Raw genomic sequence first — 8658 nt, 5'->3', positions numbered from 1 at the left:
AGAACATAATATGAGATCTCTTAAAATTGAAGCGAAAAGGGACCCAAATATTCTTTGCGCTAAAAAACCCAACACTGTCTATGAAAAGGAAGTCCCTTTACTTTTCACCCTTAGGTGGAAGTTTTTAGATCACTTAACTATCCTCCTATAATACATTCTTCAAAACATCTATGAATCATCTCCTTAACTTCAAGGAAACCAAAACCAATTCTGACTCGTAGTGACTCTCTAGGACAGGGTGGAACTGGCCCTGTGCGTTTCCAAGGCTGTAACTCTTGACTGGAGTAGAAAGGCGCATCTTTCTCCTGCAGAGCAGCTGCTGATTTTAGACTGCTGAGCTTACAATTAGCAGCCCAATCCATTACCTCCTCTGCTACCAGGGCTCCTTAACATCAAGAAGGTGGGACAAAGTAACCCCCCAAAGCTTATCTTCTATAGATTTATTTCTGACAAAATGCCAGGACTTCTTCAGATGATCACTCAAGAATTCTTCTGGGCCTATATTAAAAATTTGTTATGGAATGGGGACACTTTTATAATTTCATAGTTCAAACATTTGAGCGATATTAGCAGACTTCCAGTTTAACTTTTTCCTTTTATCTTTGTGAAAATTATGGCCAGATAGTTTACATTGCCCAAAGTTGAGTTGTTGGTTCATTTCTACTCAATAAATTGAGCGTATCCTACATGCAATCTATGAGGTACCTCATACAATCTATGAGGTAGCTAGTTTATTGTGTCAACCTGGTCGATAAACACATGTGGGATTAATTGAAGGGTGGAGAGATAAAAGGCTCGGCAAGCCTTGCCTTTTTTGTCTCTTGCTCTTTGATCATCGGACCAGTGTGCGGCTGCCTTGCTTGTTGTGTTTCTCAATCTGCAAGCTACACTACCTGTGAAACACCTAACCCGTGGACTGTGTCACTGTAATTTGAGGTTCCTTCAAGACCTGCTTCACCACACCATTGGAATTTACATCACTTGAGCTGGGAACTGTTGGACCCTGTGATCTGGCTGACTATTGGTGACCTGCCTTGCTGTTTGCTGTCTGTGCCATGATGGTCAGAAGTGCTCTACAGAGGACTACCTGGTGGCCCTCAAGACTTGAAGGACTGCCAGTGTCTCACAACTGTCTCATGGGAGTGAGTTGCACTGAGCCATTTGTACTGCTTTATAATTTAATTAACTGTTTATTTCTTATGTGATATATCTATCTGTATAAATATATATATAATTATTAGCATTCTGGTTTTGTTTCTCTAGAGAACCCTGTCTAACACAGTCCTATTGAATGCTAGGGATAGAGAATAGGGAAAATAATTGATTCAGACTCCCTTTCTTCCATTTAAACTTGCCCATGTACTAGCTGGGTGACCTTGAATGAATTTCTGATGCTTTCTATGCTTCAGTTTCATCATCTATAAAATGGGATGATAATGAGTACATAAATCATGGTATCATTATGAGTTGAGAGTCAGTATGTTTAATTTTCATAGATTAGGACGGTGACTGATACATAGTATTTCCTACCTAGAATATCAAGGTCCTGCCCTCCTATGACCCTTTGGTTAGACAGACCACTTGCTCTGGGAAGTACTACAGTAGCTCTGATAGTTGAGGTGTTGGGCCAGTTTGCCTGGGCCAGGATTTTTAGTGGTTTGACACTTAAGAGGGTAATGAATCCCATGATGAGATCTAACATAATGTAATCACTCCCAGGATCAGATTTGCTATAAATAGCCAAGCAATTGAAAGGGAAGTCTCCTTGGGGCAGTCGCCTGCTTTCACTATAAATGAGTGCTGTAGAAAAACTTGCTTGCTTGCTTTTTATTGGGTTCGAATCCTCTATCTGGCTTGTCATCTGACCTTTGGTTCTTTAGATTTGAGCCTACCACCAGCTGTGTTGCCTGCTGGTCCTAGGAATTCAGCATCCTGCCATTTTACCTGCTGATCTTGGATTCATTAGTCTGTGTGGCTATGTGAGTCAGGAGACGTTTCAAGCCTGGGATTGAACACACAGATTTGGAATTTGTCTACCGTACATGTATATGAGCCATTTTCATGATATAACCCTCTCTGTGCGTATACATGTATAAACTTCACCAGTTTTGCTTCTCTAGACATCCTAGCCTCAGACCAATCTCATTCGTGTTACATGTAGTTTGAGGATAGACGCATCAGTTTTATTGATGTTCCCAGCACTCAGCCAATGACCAGCACAGTGCCTTGTATAGTATTTGCTGAATGCGAGTGAATGGGTCACAAAGTATTGCACACTTTGTATTGCAGAGTTATATATATATATATATAAACTATTTGAACTAAGTAACTTAAAAAGTGGGAAGGAATGCCATTGACCATAATGTTAGCAAAAGCCAGGAGAGCCAAGGCATGGGAGTGTGAAAGTGAGTTCTTTCCTTCCCTACAGGCTCTCTCTCAGTGTCCGCTTCTCACTTTCTATATTTGTGGGAGTGGGGACCCAGAGCTTGACCTTCATTTGTAATGGAATCAGTAGCTCTCAGTTCCTCACGTATTAAAGTGTCATGCTGATGAAACCAGGATCTAATAAAGACACTCAAGGCGTTATCAGTGGTTCTTTCTTTTAGCACATGTTCATTCAGAAGCAACTGGCTGATTTCAGAACTCCCTCAGCGTGCAAGGCACTAGAGGCTTATTTACTTTTAGTCCATCTGTTTATTGTGAGAGTTCGATTTTAATGTTGAAGCAAAGAGACATTGTCCCCTTGTTGGTCCTTCCTCCATAACAAGTTGGAATTTAAAAAAATTATTTACCTGCATGCGCCTGAGCTGGTATCTGATATATTGGATTATGTGCTTTTGGAAATGTTGACATTTATAACTCACCTGGTGGCTATCATGGTAGCTAAACCTATTTGTTCCTCACTGACAATTACCAACTTCTATAGGAATGTTATTATTGGGTGTATTTGGGCACATCGACACTCAAGTGGAAAAGCAACTAAGTAAAATTTGTATATTCAAATTCTAAGATGTGCATTTTAAAAGAGTGGCATTTTTGCCTCCTCTGAGTGAAAAGTAGGTGTGATGGCTATAGTTGAAACAATCAATTTGAACTTTCTGAGGTCATCTTCGCAAAGGAAAAATTGTTCAGTGGAATAAGTCGAAGAAGCCGAGTCTCTAAGAGTGCCATACAGGTCTGCTTACCTCCAAAATTTTATGAGAAAATAAAATAAACTTCTGTCTTGAGACCTCCGAGTGGCATAAATGATTAATGAATTCGAACCTCCAACTCAAGTTGTCGTCAAGGAACCTTGAACCAACCAAGCCTGGTTGATTTTTCAGAAATCAACCACTGAAAATACTGTAGGAGTCCTGGTGGCATCGTGGTACACATCGGGCTGCTAACGGCAAGTCTGCCACTGGAGAAAGACCAGGCTTTCTACTCCTGTCAAGAGTTACAGTCTCAGAAACGTACAGGGGAAGCTCTACCTGCTGCTATAGGGTCGCTATGTGTCAGAAACGACTGTATGGGCAAGTTTGAGAATTTCAGACATCCTGTGGAGTGCGGTTCTGCTCTGGTGACCCGACGAAATAAAATCACCTTGATGGCATGGGGTTGGTTTGTTTAAGCAACTGTTACTTTGCGTTGCTTATTGTTGCTATTTGTGTTTCTTAAGGGACACTTAATTCTAAAAAAAGCAGCTTCCTCTTGCTGTGTACACTTCTCTCTTCCCTTCCTTTTGTAAGTCAATTATTACTATGCAGAGAGTAAAAACTATGATTTCCCAAGAAAACAAAAACAATCATAAAGTGGATCATGACTTCATAGCAAAACCTTTGCTTCTTTTCCCTTCCCAAAATCTCTTACTGTGAATTTTATGATCACTTTAATTATACTTGGACTATCTCATTTGCATCTATATAAATGTAGATGATGACAAGTGAGTTTGAGGGGGAGGAGAAAGGGGGTAAAATATGACTTTTCTTAAATTGTATTTTATAATTTTCTATGCTTAACACACACCTGATATAAATTGAAAAGTTACTTAAAAGACAATTCTTATGTGGTGACAAAGTAGGGATCAAGCTAAGGTTTCTATTTTGCAAGAATCAATCAATGCAATTCTAACCTATGTTAAGCTAACCCTAAAACCCTCAGTGATTCCCACATATGAGGTGACCACTCGTGAGCAGCAGGAACACTCTGGTTTGGCCTTATGGCAGTAGACTAGGAGGCAGGATATGGAAGGTTTGGCCTTATGGCAGTAGACTAGGAGGTAGGATATGGAAGGTTTGGCCTTATGGCAGTAGACTAGGAGGCAGGATAGGAAAGGTTTGGCCTTATGGCAGTAGACTAGGAGGTAGGATATGGAAGGTTTGGCCTTATGGCAGTAGACTAGGAGGGAGGATATGGAAGGTTTGGCCTTATGGCAGTAGACTAGGAGGCAGGATAGGAAAGGTTTGGCCTTATGGCAGTAGACTAGGAGGTAGGATATGGAAGGTTTGGCCTTATGGCAGTAGACTAGGAGATGATAGGATATGGAAGATCAGAGGTATCCCTACCACTTCTGCCCAAGAAATCCCCCTCTGTTTACCCCTTCATAGAGTGTTCCTTACAGTGCCTGCCACTCCTCCCCAACTCTGTATAAAACATTTCCTTTTTTAATAAATCATTTTATTGGGGGCTCTTACAGCTCTTATAACAATCCATACATTAATTGTATCAAGCACATTTGTACATATGATGACATCATCATTTTAAAAGCATTTCCTTCTACTTGAGCCCTTGATATCACCTCCTCTTTTTTTCCTTCCCTCCCCCCTCCCACCCTAGTGAGCCCCTGATAAATTATACATTATTATTGTTTTCATATCTTATACTGTCTACTTTCTCCTTTCACCCACGTTTCTGTTGTTCCCCTGGGGGTGGGCGGCTGCATGGAGGGGCAGGTGTTATACATTGATCCTTGCGATCAGTTCCCCCTTTCTCCCCCTATCTTCCCACCTACCCTCATGGTATCACTACCCCCATTACTGTTTCTGGGGGATTTTTCTGTCCTGGATTCCGTGTGCTGAGTCCTCTTATCTGTGCCAGTGTACATGCGCTGGTCTCGCCGGGTTTGTAAGGTGGAACTAGGGTCAGGATAGTGGGTGGGGAGGAACCATTAAAGAATTAGAGGAATGACATGTGTTCTGTTGGTGCTATCCTGCACTATGACTGGCTCATCCCTTCCTTGTGACCCTTCTGTGAGGGGATGTCCAGTTGTCTACAGATGGGCTTTGGGTCTCCACTCTGACCCCACTCATTTGCATTGGTATGATTGTTTTGGGTCTTCTGATGAAAACATTTTCTTTGAACATACATCCTCAATAAACCACTTGCAGATGTGATGAAACTTTAACTCACTACCATCAAGATAATCCCAACTCATAGCAACCCTATGGGACAGAGTAGAAATGCCCCTATGAGCTCCAAGATTGTAAGTCTTTACCAAAGCTGGAAAAACAAAACAACTCCAAATTCACTGCCATTGAGTTGATTCTGACTCCTAGTAACCCTATAGAACAGAGTAGAATCACCCCTATGAATTTCCAAGCTACTAGAGTAAAAAAGCCGTGTAGCTGCTGACTTTGCAATTAGCACCCTAACACATAACTGCTACTCCACTAGGGCTCTTTCCCTGATGGAGAGGCTGGTGAATTCAAACTGCTGAACTTACAGTTAACAGCCCAAGGTGTAACTCACTACATCATCCATAGACTGGATCCTAAAGCCATTATCAGCTAACACCTTATCAGATTGGCCTTAAAGTAACAAGTGAGCAGAAGAGTAAGAAGGCCAGTCGGGAAAGGGCCTCTTCATCCTAAGATGAAGTGTGGCAGTGTTCTTGTATTTGCTCTCAATACATCGCAAGATCCCCCTCCCAACCTGTGAGGACCCAGAGATGCCCGGAGTTGGTTCATCAAAAGGCATTGCCTTATTAGCAATGTAATTTGCTGATGACTAAAATTATCTATGTGCTTAAGATTTCTGATCCAAAAGAGTGTTCTAACAATTATGGAGATGCTTAATCCTATATTCTAGGATTCAAATTTAATAAATATTTTTCAAGCTCCTACTGAGGGCCAAGTGTTCATAATCTTATGTAGTCATATAAAATCTCTATAATGTAAATGTGAGTGTCCCGATTTTTATTCTCAGGACATTTCATTTCAAGCCTTGTACTGTTTCTACTCTTCTACAGGGGGAGAAAATATGAGTAGTACATACAAGCTCAAAGAGCTGAAATAAGTATTTCCATGAGTTATAACACAGTTTGCGACCGTCACAATTGCCACAAATTATTTGAGCAGAAGAGAGGCGAAGATAAAAGCTGGGAGAAAGGAATTGGCTGGTGGGCGGGGAGAATTTGAAGATAGGCGAACCTTGTCTGGAGTTTATTGAATGGGAAATGGGTGGGACAGATTGTCCAGAGGGAAAGGCTGCGGTTGTGAAGAAATGGTGGAAGGAAGGAAGCGCCTACTGTCTGAAATAATAGAAAGAGCGGATGGTGTGGGTAACGGTGGTAGCTGCCAGACTCCTCAATGCAGGGCAATGAGGGACTCCAACACTGCTAGAGCAGTGGTGTCAGCATCAGCCTCCGGCAGCAAGGACACCAAGTGCCCTCCACGCCAGGCCAGCCGACAAAGGGCCATGTCCTGGGGAGGAAAAGCACTGGAACCAGGGATAACACATTTGAAAGGAGAGAAATAAGCTTTGCGTTATTTTTAGCGTGACCTCTCAGTGCCTGGCAGACTTACGGCGCGTGCGTGCCCGCAAATTCATTAGACGGGAATATATGCATGCGCAGCCTGCTCCTTTCCATCTGTCCACCCAGAGGATGCCTCTGCAGCTAGATTCCTGGTGGCATCGTTTGTGTCTGCTGTGGTGTTTGGGCCCCCACCAGGCAGCTTCCTAAGAGCTCTCCAGAAGATGGATCTAGCTGGGAGGGGAGGACGTCAGCAGAACATCAGATGTTGAGAAATCAGCAGCTTTGGATGTCTGAAGAAAGTTTCTCTGCTCCCCAATTTTCAGCAAGGGTCAAATATAAGCTCAGCTTGGTTGGGTACCTAAGCACAATGGAATTCTGGAAAAACTTGCAAGAGGCCACAATTTCCCATGAGTGGAAACATTAAACCTTCACAACCCTAACAGCTTTTCTACCAATCGACTTGGTTCAAAAAGCATTGCGTCACCAGTAAAACTCTGATTGGTGGAGTCTGTCCTCAGTGAAAGACCCATTTCTGGCAGCAAAAAAGGTTTCAAGAGCTTTTGGGGCTTGAAACATCATATTGGCCTTTCGATAGGCAGCATGTTGATCTTTTCGGAGGCCGCTCCGACCAGAGACTGGAGTTGCTTTCCCCCGAGCATCTTAGTGCCCACCCTCTGCCTGGTAGTACCCTTCTCTTGGTAGGCGAAGAAACACAAAAAGGAATTTTGTTACTCCTCTGTCATTAGCTTTCAGATTAGACATGGCATTTGGGCATCACCCAAGGAATGTCATGACAGCGAAAATTAAAAGAGCCCAGTCATTGTTTGTACACAATGTATGATTAGGCGAGGGCAGGTGAGCCTTTGCTTTCTAGAAAAACCTAAACCTACATCCAGGCTCTCTTTCCCGTGTTGTATGAACATTTATGAAGAAATTCAAAAAGAAACAGCTGAACACCAGGACAGCAGAGCAAGCAATACCCATGTCTTAGTAGAGGAACACAAGGAGCCGCAGTCTCACTGTTTGGGTTTGGGTTGGGAAACAAGTAAAAAGAAACAGAACTTCCTCTGTCAGTTTCTCCTGCCATGGTGCCTTGCATGTTACTGTGATGCTGGAAGCAAGGCCTCTGGTATTTCAAATACCAGCAGGGTCACCTACAGTGAACAGACTTCAGCGGAGCTTGCAGACTGAGACAGACTAGGAAGAAAAGTCTGGCAATCTACTTCTAAAGTTAGCACATGAAAATCCTATGGGTCACAACAGAATATGATTTGATGTAGCACTGGGAAGATGAGCTCATAGGTTGGCAGGTACTCAAAACACACAGCAGACCCAACAATGGACTGGAGTATGCCAGCGATCTTGAAGATGAGCCAGGACTGGGCAGTGTTTGTTCTGTGGTACATGGGTCACCGTGAGCTTTGGTAGAGATGGTTCCGCTCCCACTCGCTCTCATTTTTCTCAGTCCTATTTAGGTTCATTCCTGGCTCATCTCTGACCGGCTCTTGGGTGAAGGCTGCAGCTTAAAAAAGGGTGAGCAAGTTGAGCGGATGTGGTGCTGTCGCCATCACTACATTATTTGACCTTTCTTTCTCCGTCTTAAGAAATGAAAGAACCCTCTCCCTTACCGATGATTCCCAAAGGAGAGAGGAAATAACAACTCCCATCTGGGGCCAACCAGAGGATCCCTCTTTCCTCCAAATGAGTTCTCTCACCTAACTCCACTGTAGTCAAGAGGCCTTGACTGGAGATGGCCATGCTTACCATTCCAGAACTAACCTACCTCACCGCAGGCCCAGATGGGGAGTGGGCAAGAGCAGATTCCCAGGTGACCGATCAGTCTGCTTCTGATCCGAGGGGACATTTCTTACAGAGCCCTTTCAAGAGAAGAACTGTCCCGTATGGTTTCTGTGGCTATAAATCTT

The sequence above is a fragment of the Tenrec ecaudatus genome, chromosome 12, assembly GCF_050624435.1.
Source record: "Tenrec ecaudatus isolate mTenEca1 chromosome 12, mTenEca1.hap1, whole genome shotgun sequence".
Taxonomy (NCBI): Eukaryota; Metazoa; Chordata; class Mammalia; order Afrosoricida; family Tenrecidae; genus Tenrec; species Tenrec ecaudatus.
This window is presented reverse-complemented; position numbering follows the sequence as displayed.